The sequence below is a fragment of the Mesoplodon densirostris genome, chromosome 2 (assembly GCF_025265405.1).
Source record: "Mesoplodon densirostris isolate mMesDen1 chromosome 2, mMesDen1 primary haplotype, whole genome shotgun sequence".
NCBI classification, from domain to species: domain Eukaryota; kingdom Metazoa; phylum Chordata; class Mammalia; order Artiodactyla; family Ziphiidae; genus Mesoplodon; species Mesoplodon densirostris.
In genome coordinates this window covers 62137947-62151238 of record NC_082662.1, presented here as the reverse complement: position 1 = coordinate 62151238, position 13292 = coordinate 62137947, and the positions used below count along the sequence as shown (strand labels likewise).

General features: G+C 35.5%; 1 protein-coding gene and 1 long non-coding RNA gene across 5 annotated transcripts in view; one reads left to right on the top strand and one right to left on the bottom strand.

Annotated features, from left to right (window-relative positions):
* Positions 1-1230, top strand: part of LOC132483978 (uncharacterized) — a 163143-nt gene extending 161913 nt beyond the window's left edge. For all 4 annotated transcript variants that reach the window (XR_009531136.1, XR_009531138.1, XR_009531137.1 and 1 more), the window contains one exon: positions 894-1230. This is a non-coding gene — a long non-coding RNA (uncharacterized LOC132483978). The remainder of the gene's footprint in view (positions 1-893) is intronic.
* The window catches only part of LRRC7 (leucine rich repeat containing 7), a 497427-nt gene that overhangs the window by 144518 nt on the left and 339617 nt on the right, over positions 1-13292 (bottom strand). The gene's annotated exons all lie outside the window — the stretch shown is intronic.

The window sequence follows — 13292 nt, the reverse complement described above, 5'->3', positions numbered from 1 at the left end:
ATGCTTTAGTATTGAGGGAAACCAGACATGGATTCATGGAGCTGAGATGTGAAGGAGCTGGTCAGAAGAGAGGAGAGGAGAGGAGAGGAAACACATTTTAGCCAGAAGCAGAGTGGTGAGAAACAGCATGGTGTAGGAATGGTAACAACAGGCAGTTTGCTTTACACGATTGTCAAGTTTAAAATGGAATAAGTAGCAGAAAATGAGCCTAACAAAAGAAGGTGCCAGTCTGTGAAGGCCTCATGTTTTGTTAGGGAGATAGGACTTTACCTTATGGTCTAGAAGCATAAAAACTTTCTAAAGGAAAGTGATTTTGGAAGACCAATGTTTTATATGTATCACTCTATCCTGGTGGAAAAAGGAAACAAAGAAACCAGAAAAGCTTATTAGGACTAGTAATAAAAGAGATAATGAGGAATAAAGAGAAGTTGGATTCAGAAAACGTTTAGAAGATGCATGGCCCCCAGTTTCCCAGTACTTAGTAGTGCCACCAATGGAGGTGCAGAATTTGGAGGTAGGAGCAGATTTATGAAAGAGACTGAATTTAGTTTTGATCATGATTAGCTTTAGGTTCCTGTGAGACACAGGTGGAGATGTCCAGAAATCAGGTGGCTATTAAAATCTGAAGCTTAAGGAATAGGTCTGTGCTAAGGTTGTACGACTTAGGCATTTTGTGGAAATAGAAACCCATGTGGATGAGCTCCCTACGGGGAATGTGAAGGGACTCAGAGGTGCAGGTGACCGAGGAAGGAGCCATGTGGAACACTAACACTTGAGAATTGAAAACAGGAAGTGCTGCTGGCAAAGCCCATTAACAATTCCCAAGAAATAAAAATAAGATCCTGGTAATAAAATAAATTCTAACCCTTTTTTTCCCTTTGTACTTCGTCTAGTTTCACTTGCTCATAGGGTGCCGGGTGCAGAGGCCTTGCCCCCCACACTTCAGACTAGAGTTTCTTGTGCAAAACAGCTGCGCCCAACACCTCAGCTCTAGGCCGTGTGCAGAAGTGCTGTGCATGATACCGAAATCCAAGATGGCGTCAGTGGGCCATGTGTAGAGACACTGTACCCAGCACTGTGATCTGGAGTGACTGCCGGAAGCAGCACAGCTGAACCAGACCCAGGAGGACGCTGTCCCTGCCCTGATGAGGAGACCCCTATGAAGCAGCTCAGACCACAGCCCGTGGGGGAGAACTTGTGCTGTAGGGCACGAGCTCACACCTCTCCATTCTCTGATCAAAGAATAAAGCTTTCCTTTGCTTCGGAACCAAATTCAGTCTCATTCTATTGGCACAAGCAACACCAAGCAGAAGGACCCTTGTTGGGGCCTGACTCGAAAGGGTCAGTAACAGAAGGGCAAACTACAGAAGAAGGCAAGAAGAAATGTAGTCCAGAGGAGTAAAGGGTTATTAAAGTCCAATGAACAGAATTGTGTTAAGAATAAGTAAGTGAACAAGAGTATCATATACTGGAGAAGTGTCCAGTAAAATAAGAGATGAAGATGTCCACTCAATTTTGGAAATAGTAGCATGCTGGTAACCTTACTGATAGCCATTTCATGTGATAACTGTATTATAGTGGGTTGAAGATAAATGAGGCAAATAAATGGGGACAATACAGATAGAATATTCTTTGTAAAGTTTGGATGAGAGGTGAGGAGAGAAGTTGTGGGGCTAGGCAGAAATTGAGGAAGCTGAGGGAAAAAAAAGCTGATAACAAGACACTAGCAAAGAGGAACAGATTAAGGACAGACAAAATGGTATAAAATTAATGGAGTAAATTCCAAGAGGTGATAAAAAAGATGGGATTGATAGCACAAAAAGAGAGTCTGCCCTTGAATAGAAGTGAGACACCTCATTTACTGAGACTCAAGGGAAGGTAGTAAGGTTGATGTGGTTGTAGGTGGGCATAGTGGGGGAAGGCTGGAAGTTGAGAGGGAGCATGTCTGAAGGTCTCAAATTCTCTTAATGAAGTAAGGAGCAAGGTAATCTGTTGAGCTGGCAGGGCAAGAATTTTTTATACGAAGAGCACTTTGGGAGAATGGTTCATACTGGAATTGTTGGAGGGGAATCAAAGAGGAAATTAAGGGCAATCAAAAGAGCTCTATCAATGGTAACTATTTTAACTTTTGGGGGAGCCAGGTGGGAAACTGACAGTCTAGGAAAAAAAAAAGAAATAGGAGATTTCAGGTTTCCATGAGGTCAAAGAGGAGTATAGTAGGAGTGACAGATTGAGAGAAGTAGAAGGATAAAAAATTAGATGAGAGAGCAAAAGTTCAGAGTTTAAGATTTCTGAAGTAGTTCCAGGCAATGAAAAAATTCAAGCTTGTAACCCTGGGTAGTATGACATCTTGGTGTGTGTGGGCAGGGGAGGAAGCTGTGGGAACATAAGGTCTTGCATGATCTCCAAGGATTTGGGTAACCTTTGGTGGACTGCATAGTTTGCTCCCTTGTCTGTGCTACACAAAGTGGCAGATAAAACTGACCAATTATACCTCTAAAGTACCTCTCACAGCGGGTTCTACTGGGGACTCTAGACATCTAAGACAACTAGGAGAGGGATTACTGATGCTAACCTATATTTCTACTTTATTTCAAAAGTTCCCATTTAATTTATTTAATAATATAATAAGGTAATAATAGTCCTACTTTACAGATGAAGAATCCGATAATCATTTTCTGGGGAAAATGAGAATAGTTTGATGAGGTTGCATAACTGCAGCTGGGATTATTACTCAAGTCTCCTGGCTCCAAAAATGACATCATTTTACAGCTTAAGACTGAAATTCTGAAATAATGAAGAATGCTGGTGATCACAAATGCCCAATAAAGAAAGTAGAGCATATGCTGGATTTCTAAAAAAAGATAATATTTTTATTACTGGGTGTTATAATAAAATGTGTCACAGAGGAAATTTCAGCAACTTTCTAATAAAAACAGAGACAAAATGTATTCAGCAGATCAATACATAACCTTGTTGAAAAAACATGAAGATGCAATGATGTCTCATGACCAATAGACAATTTTAAAGTGGATCTCGGAGCTAAACTAAATGGCTTACACCCAACCAAACACATAAATTGCCTTTTTTCATACTGCTTAACTTCATTCTCAAAGTCAATTGTTTGCATTAAAAATGAGTGAATTAAATCAAGAATGGCTTGGCATATTTAATGCTGATGAAAGTGCTGTGAGCTGGGCACTCACATAAACTGCTTTGATGATTATAAATTCATTTGGTGTTTTAGGAAAACATTTTCAAATATGTATCTCATTTCTCAAAAGTGTTCACATTTGTTTTGGGGCAACTATCTTACTGAAATCATCTGAAATATGGAAAAATCTTATTGCAGAAAAATTTCATTGTAGAATAATTAATAATATTAAAAAGTTGGTCACACTTTAAATAAACTACAGCATAAGGAAAGAGCTAACCAAATTATGATAAAATGTGTTGGTATAGCATACAAAAATGAATTATCTATATTTTTATGTAAGATATACCTTGCAAATAATAGCAAATGAAAAACAAGTTTAGAAAATTCGTATAGCACAAATCAATTGAACATAAACTTTGAAAAGTTATATATTTATGAATACATAAACATACAGTGAAAATAGGAATATATAGAATAGATGCACACCAAATTAAAAATAGTAATTGTTCTGGGATTGGAGTAAGAGTAAGAAGGAGAACATAGAAGATTTCTACTTGATCTACAGTGTTTTATTTCTTTACAAAAAAAATCTAACTCAAATACAAAAAAACAGTTAACATTTGTTCCTTTTGGTTGGCAGGTGTTTAATACATTACTTTGAAATTTTTATATCTTTATATTTGTTTTCATTTTTAAAACATTAGAAAAATTATGATGGAATAATAATTTTTTCTTCATTTGCATTTCTTCTGTATTTTCCAAATTTCCTACAGTATATAGGCATTAATTTAATAAAAAATTAGAGAACATTTCAGTGTCTTGTCTTACATTTACACTTACCTAAACCACTGTAGAATTATCTTTGAAGTGATCTTACTTTTATTAGCTGAAATGAGCTAAGAAAAGGGTTACAACAGTTTTACCAAAAATAGAACATATATTTTCCATGACTACAGACTACAACAAATTCAAATAACTCCTGTCATGTATATGCAGTTTTATCCTGTTCTCTTTTTTTTTTTTTTTTTTTTTTGCGGTACGCGGGCCTGTCACTGCTGTGGCCTCTACCGTTGCAGAGCACAGGCTCCAGACGCGCAGGCTCAGCGGCCATGGCTCACGGGCCCAGCTGCTCCGCGGTATGTGGGATCTTCCCAGACTGGGGCACGAACCCGTGTCCCCTGCATCGGCAGGCAGACTCTCAACTGGAAGGCAACAGTATGGAACCTGCTTCAAAATGCTGACAAATACACTAGAAAGTGGTTTTTCAAATCCATAAGTGTAAAATAACCAACGCAAATTTAAAAAATTATATTCTCCAATCAAAGTGACCCAATTATGATATTTCATTGAGATGTTTCAGTTATTATAGTTTTTCTAAATTTTGAGATCAATACTTTAAAGTATTATTTTATTTTTTTTACTTTTACCATTTTTGTTTGATAATGTTAGAGTTTGCAATTTGCCAAGGAAACATGACTACATTTTAAGAAACTTTCCCTCATTTTCCTTCAATTTTTTATTTAATAATACACTTAGCTTATTACCAGCTCTAAGGCTCTCACAACTGGGAAATCTTTTATTTATGAATTCTATGGTGCACTTTTGAAACTCTTTCTGATACACAAAATAACTAAAACTGTTCAGCTTTTTTTTTTTTTTTTTTTTTTTTGGTACGTGGGCCTCTCACTGTTGTGGCCTCTCCCATTGCGGAGCACAGGCTCTGGACGTGCAGCCTTAGCTGCCATGGCTCACGGGCCCAGCCGCTCCGTGGCATGTGGGATCTTCCCAGACCGAGGCAAGAACCCGTGTCTCCTGCATCGGTAGGTGAACTCTCAACCACTGCGCCACCAGGGAAGCCCTGTTTGGCTCTTGATGACAAGCCTACTTGTTCATTCTCTCAATTTTTCTGTCCTACATGCCTTTAGACTGTTTAATTTCTTCAGTTAATTTCTTTGGATATAAAAACGTTAGCTCCATAGAGTCCGAGCCTATTTCCAGGTTACATTAGTTTCATGTTTCTCAATTTTATTTCAGATGTCACTCCTACTAAAATGTTCATAAATTTTGAAGCTTTGGTTTTGGTTTAATTACTGTAATTAGGTAACGTAGGAAAATATTTTTATATTTCATAAATTATTGAATAAATAAATAGACATTCTTAACAACAATAATAAAATGCATTGCTGAGAAAACCAGATTAATTTATAATTAATTAAAACACTTTCAACCATAAACTAATAGGAATATTTTAACATATATGTGAATGTAATACATTCCATTTAAATAATCAAGTGAATATATTGATGGCACACAGGAAGTAATCCACAGATGATATGATGTCAAGATGGAGAGACAATCCATTAAATGACTGAATTAGTATCCAAAATAATCTGAAAATATTGGAAGACATTAATTTTCATTTGTTTATAAATAACATTCATTCAATCAAGAAGTACTATGTACCCCATGCAAAGAAGGCACTATAAATGTCTTTGGGAATTTAATTCAGACTGTAATAGGGCTGTCCCTACATCTTTTCTGTCAATGTCCTGCTCTATATGCAAAATATGTGGGTTGTTGCCTTCTAAGTGCCTAAGCATTAAATGTCTTCAACAAACTAGAGTGTATTCAGAATATCTGGAAACCATGCCATAGAAGAAATGGTTAAAATGCCTTAAAATGTTGGGCTGAAAAATGGAAGATGTAGGTGTCAAAGATACCCATCTTTGAGTACCTGAGGGTTGCTGTAAGGAAGAGGGGTTGGGTTTGTTCTCTCTTCACCCCCAGGTCAGAACTAGAATCAATGAGGAAAGTTGCAGGAAACTGGATGTAAGTAAGTACTACACAGGAGTGACTTTTTCCCAGTTAGATCTCTCTAAAATGAAATAATCTAATTTCCTTTAGGAGACAGTGACTTTTCTCTCAAAGGAACACATAGCTCCTTAAGAAGATATAAATAAAAAGAACAAAGCAATTACAACAACAAAAGCTAATTTCTATTGGTCACTTGTGACATTCAGGCACTTTTCCAAATGCATTTACATAGATTATTCTCTGTGAAACTTCAGAACTATCATTGGACAGGTGGGTACTATTATTGGACAGGCAGTAAGCAGAATGATTAAGAGCATGGTTTCAGGAGCTAGCCTGAGTCCAGACCCAGGCTTTGTCACTTACTTGCTGTCAAATGTTGGCTCAGGTTCCTCTTCTGTAATGGGTAGATAACAGGAGTACTCCCCACATGGGGGGATAATGAGGAATAACTGTGTTACAACATTTAAAGTGCTTAGAATAGTGTCTGTTCTAAGTGTTAGTGCTCAATGCTCAGTGCGTGTTAGCTATTATCCCCATTTTATAGACAAGAAAATTTAGGCATAAAAAAGCAAATTACCATGCCCAGAATTATATGGCTAATATACACAGAAGGCAAGAGCATGATCTTGAAGTTTTGTAAGATATAATGAATAAGGTTCAAAAGGAGATGAATATTCCAGAGAAAAGGTATGGTTCACATCTAGCATGATGCTACTTGGGCAGGTGGCCTTAGAATGGTGCCAAAAGAAATCAGATGTTAAAGACAGATTTTAATTTACTGAACAATTTTACTCAGTTAATATTTATTAAGAGTCTATTATGTACCAGGCACTAGAGAAAGAGTAGTAAACAAAACAACCAAGCCCTCATGGAGATTATATTCTGGTGTTTCACGTTTCCTAGGCTGGGTCCTACTAAATGTTATTAACAACTGGACAAGGGAAGCAATTATGGTTTCATGCTTTCCAATTTAATGTACTACCCTCCACCTAGATTGCAAACTTTGATGACCTATTCTCAATCTAAATTTAAGAGTGAAAACTGTATAACAAATACATTCTTGTCTCATAATTTGAATTGGTTTTCTTGCTTTTCTTCTCCAAAGAACTGCAGCTACTTCCTTCCTCCACCCTCTGTCTACACTGCAGCCAGTAGGTCATTTCATTATGTCCACTCTTGCTTGAAACAGTTTTTCCATTATCCAAAGAATACAAGGCCCACATACCTTGACCATATCAGACAAAATGACCCTCATCTGACCTTTGTTTACTTCTCAGCCTTTTCTTTCACAGCACCCTCAGTTAAACATGAGCCTCAAGGAAAACCCAACTCTTTGCTGTTCTCAAAGGCATCAAGATTTATCTTGCAGTCTGGTCTTTGTGAATGTTGTTCTTCAAACCTGTTCACCTGATCCCTGACTGTGTTAAGAATCCTTCCTTCTGTGTTGGTGTCCCTACTGTAGTACTTTGCAAATTACACTGTAAGATCTTTGAAGCAGGGAACTGAATCTTGTTCATCTCTGTATCTCCAATTCCTTCCATGGTAATTTGTGCATGCTAGTGCTTCAAAATTTCCATCTGAATTGAACAAAACAATCTATATTCATAATCAGTCTTTTCCTCTACACTATCTCAGTAACTCACTACCAAGTTCCCACTTAAAGTTTGTCATCACAAGTATATGTATCACTTTTGAAGTCTCAATTGCAAATATACCACTGGCTGACCATAATCTCCTATACTTCCAGTTCACTTACTCCAGTACCCTAGAACTCCCTAGAAGAGGTTATTGATATGATATATCACTGATATGCTAAATTTACCTTTATTTGCCTATCTTTCTTTCCTTACCACATGTAGATTCATGATAAACATTCCATCATTATAAACAGTTTCTCTCAAACATCTCTCAGCAGATGTGTCCTCTTTCCTTCTGTCACATTTGCCTAGATGAACTTAGTGTTTGTTGAATCCAACTTTCCGCCTTTTCTGCTACTGCACCAGGATTAGCTGAAGAAAATCACACTTTGTTTGACTGGTTTTACTGTAAATTCATGACAAGTACCTGAAATGTACACTGAATACTGACAGCGACTCTATTACTTTTCCCTGAGAAGTTACTTTTCAACTCTCTGAGACTATTTTATAGTTCTTCAATCTTGGATCCTCCTCTTACCCCAGTTTATAACTTAGCCTATATTTATCTGAAACAAATGAACAAGCAAACACACAACCTGAGGTGGATTTGTTCCAAAGGTAATGAAGCTTAAGTTTCAGGCTTCCCACATGCATGGTTAGAAAAATTTGCAGAGGAATATATTTTAAAAACAATTAGTTAAGATTCCTGTTGTTTGCTACATAGACTTTCCCTCCATCATAGTTCCTTGGGTGTAATGTGGCACAATTGGAATTGTGTTTAGTTGAAGCTGAGTTGGGGATACATTTAGTTTGAATTTAGTGCATTATGTTTATGTGTTTTGTAGTCACTTCTGGAGTTTTCTTTCACTAAGCACCTCTGGCCCTCCCAAATTTGTATCCCCTTTTGTCCATTTGAGATCTGGGTCATATCTCTTCCATCTTTTCTTGTCTTTGCAGGGATCCAGGCCTGGAGTAATCTTTTTTTCCAACACACATCAATTTCTGTCTCTACTAGGTCGCCTCCAGCCACATTCAAACATGCTTTAGTTTGTCTCATTGCCTGTAGAGTCTCTTCCAGCTACTTTTCCCTTTGTTTGCTCTTCTTCACAGAGACACTTTAGAAAAAGTTTGGCCACTATTTACCTTTGTTTTCTTATCTCCCATTTACCCTTCAAGACACTCTGATGTGTCCCTGAAAACTGCTCTTGTGCAGTTTTAGGGCTGGGGTCCCTAAAATACGGCTACATGAGTCAGACTTTTAGCTGCTAAAGTCAGACAATAAAGGATAAGTAGCAAATCAGGGGAAAAAAATCTTAAATGTAAAAATGAAAAACATATTAAAGACTAATTGATTAAAGAAAATTTTATAGTTATAAGTATTTTCAGGCTACAGAAAAAAATTTGCAGTTGTCAGTGCAGTTTTAAATTCTAGAATTGTTAGGTGATACATGGATGTTCATTAGTGCAAATTATAATTATGCTAAAATATAATTTCTATGTTATACCTATTTTCTCTATCTCTTATTAATGTTGAAAATACAGACATATACTTTTAGATACACCATATTCTATAATTTGCAATTCCTATGAGCTAATCTATGAAAATATCTAAAATTGTTTTATTTCCTCTGTATCAGATAAATATTTTTTCCAATATAGTTATTTTACTGAATGAAAAACAAACCTGAGTCACTATTTTTTTTATTTATCACTGTTAGTCAAGCCCACCCCCAAATGTGGATTAATTTACAATAGCAGTGAGAAATATTTTTTAATGAAACTGCTAAGATGTACATAAGAATCTATGTATAGCATTAGTTGTATTTTCTATAGATACTGGGAAAATTCTTTTTATATTACTACTTGATGATAACACTATTGGATTTTACTTATTTAATACAGTGAAAGTTAGTTTATCTGGCAAACCAATAACCTGAAATCTCTTTAAACTGTTAGTTCCACTCTCATTATTGTAAGCCTCTGGAGCAGGGCTTACATCCCTGAATCCCTAACACTTAGCAGTACGCTTGTTGCAAGAATGCCAGCAATGACTCTTGAAGGTCAAACAGATGTACTGCAAAACTGATTTACCTTCTGAATCATAAAAGACTACATCTATTCAGAGTGATTTCAATGTAATTCAGAATTTAAATGCTTTGAAAATCAGTAATCAATATCTGGTGTATAAATAATTAGTTTTCTATGAAGTATATAATGCCCAATTACTTGAACAAAAAATAATAGAGAAATTATGTCATCAATCTGTTAAACAGTAAGAAATGAAGCAAATAAGAAACTGGATTGTCAAGTATTCATGCATATCTTTTTGCTTGAAACCCAGTAAATGATAAGGCAGATCATTATGCCTTACATCAGTGGAAGTTAGAACCTATATTAAAAATTGTATATCTTTCCATGTGAAGATCATTTTGTTAAGTGTTTGGTAGCAAGAGTAGCTCATTAGAGGTAGGCAAGAACAGAGTCAAGACAAGACCCATTCATATTTGGGTTCCAAAGTCATCCTGTCTTCAATTTGTAGCAATTAGGAAATGCTAAAAATGAGTCAACACCATTATATCCCTACCACTTAGCTTTATGCTTAATAAATATCTGTTAACTGAAAAAAAGAAAAAAAAAATAGTATTATCTATCAGTAGAAGCCTTTAACCATGCTGCATTTTAGTGTTCCCATTAGAGAAGTGGAAACACTTGTATCAATACTTATCCTAGTTTACTTCACTACATAGTAATGGCACTTACATCAATAAAATCTTGTATTACACATCACGAGCTTTTAAACTGTATTTTGAGAAATATAAATACTTTTAAACATTATTAGAGCTCCATGGACTTTTTAAATAGAATTTGATTTATTAAGCGTGCATATTTTAATTTTATTATCCTTAACCTATTATAGTTTGTTTTATTTATTACTCCTGAATATGTTGTCCTCTACATTTACAATATATTCTAATATTTACTATTCACTTATACATTTATTCTCAAAGATCAGATCAGAACACAAAAGATATAAATATTGCTGCATATTTACTATGTTTGTTTGACCATATCTCACATAAAACAATATGAACTGGTAAAGAAAATTTATATCATTCTACAACATCTATCCCTAAACCCATTTACTCTAATACTTATTATCTTAATAATAATAATAAACAACTAAATCTAGCAACTTATAATACTTCTCATTATTAGTATTAAAACTTGGAATATTTATTTGTAAATATTCTAACTGGCCATTTCTGAACATTTAACAAGTACTTACCAAGCACCAAGCTCATGTCCAGCACTCTGTTATGGAATATAGGTGTATGTGCATGTGGGGAAGGGAAAACTCAAGAGTATTGTGATATGATTTTAACATCTCATTGTTTCTACATTTGCTTTAAAACACTTTAAAAGTCTTGGTTTTATTTTTTCTGCACAAATTCTATCATGTGAACTACACCAATAAATTTTATATTTTTTAATAGTTTCACATAACAGTTGAATGAGGTGTTCGCCAGGGTATATATCTGTCAGTAGGTTTCTACATCAATATACCCAAATTATTCTTATGGTACTGTACTGATTTCTTTATTAATTCCCATTTGAGAGCTAATTGCTGCTATGTAATTTAGTAAAATTATACTATTTATTGGTGCAATCTACCAGGATCAAGGTTATGTAATTTGAAATTACATGCTTGATTATTTTGCTTGTCACTATAAAAAATATGGTACATTTTATCAGACAAATCTTTCTTTTATATTGCAAATGATCAAGGAGTTTTGAGGTTATAACTCAAATCAATTTGTATTGTATCAACTTTAAATGAGAAATTTCCTTACCTATGTAATCTTACCTACTATTTATATTCTGGAACTCCCTGAGTTGTCATCACATACTTATACCTTACCTACCTAGCTTTCCACCCTCACTTTTGTGACTCCCTCTCAATCTATATTACAGTCACTCATCATGTTCTTTTCTACTACCCCTTCTGCCCAAAGTGCTTTTCCTCCTTTTCTTTGCCTGGTTAATTTCCACTCATCCTTTAGATTTCAGTTCAAGATCACTCCTTGAGGAGAGTCTTTGTATGGCCAAACTCCATTAGATGATCCTCAACACTTGTCATGGCTGGAATTTTACATTTCTGAATGCACTTGATTAATATTTGCTTTCCTCACTAGACTATCAACTCCACAAGGGCAGGGACTATCTCTGTTTTCACTTTATTTTGGATACTGGGAGTCTGACAGAGTGATCAATAAATATATTCATCCAACAGATTTGATTGACCACTTAACATACTTCAAGTGCTGTTCTTAGTGTGGGGGATATGACGGAGAATAAAACAAAGTCATAGAGCTACATTCATTCATCCAAGAATGAATGAATGAATAACTTGTTGATACTAATTTTTCCATATCAACCTCTCTTCCATGTAAGAATGAACCTTTCAATTTGTGTCATGTACATTGTGCATTACCATTAACATTTGATGTACAGTGCTTTGCAAGTAGTAGATTGCTAATAACCATTTGCCAACTTGATGAATAAACTCATGTCCCACTGGATTAATTACAGATGTATAGGTCCTGCTATGTCACAGGAACAAAGGAATATATTTTAACTGCAAATTTATTATCTTTTTTGTAACAAGTTATTCTTTTCTTCACGTGTGAACAGAATGATTTCTTAAATTTTTGCCTATCATATTATGGTTATTTAATGTTCAAATTCATATTAGCGAGTCAATAAGGAATATTGCTAAAATGTGAATTCCTACAAACATAATGTGAAAAAAAGTTTCCCAGGCTTCCACTTGTAACATATGTTATGGCCTATTTTTTTCTTTTTCATAAGGAGTTGTGAACAGATGTTTGGGCAGGTTAATTCTGTACTAAATCTTGTACTTCTACATGTGCCGTGCTGGCCAAGTCAGCACTGTAGCTCTCTTGTTGGTCATTAATCACCTCAAAACCACTTATTTTTGCTATTATTAAATTAAAATGAAAATGAGAGTTCTACTAACAAAAGCTTATTTTATACAGTGGGGAAGCAGCCTCATCTCTCATTCCTCTGCCATGAGAACCTTTACTCTTGCTACACTAATCTAATAATAAACCCTCAGCATGCTTGTGTTTCCTCATCTCTATCTATTCTTGTGATCATATCAATCTCTTGGCCAGGATGCTCTCACCCCTCCCCACCCATCCAAAACCAGCTCATTCTTCATGGCCCAGCAACTTCTGTGCCTCACGGAAAGCTAAAATTACATCAGTCATTCCATTAACATTCATCAACTCCACAGAGTTTGAGTTTCTGTTCAAACAGCTAGGCCATATACTTAGGGAAAATACAAAGATTAGGTAGTCACATGTCTTTCCCTTATGATGTTATAGTTTAAGAGAGAAAAAAAGTCAGCATTCACTCAATAAATACTTACTAACTGGTGACCACTTTAAAATTTGCTGTGGATAAGAATCATCTGAAGAGTCTGATAAAATGTAGATTCTTGGGCTCCTCATGAAACCCACTGAATCAGAATTTCTGAGAGTATGACCCAGAAGTCAAAAATTTTAACAAGTGTTGATGGTAATTTGAGCATGCTTCTCTACTATACATGGCTTGCATAGAGCGGTTACTAAGATGAATGAACAGATTCTCTGCCCTCAAGG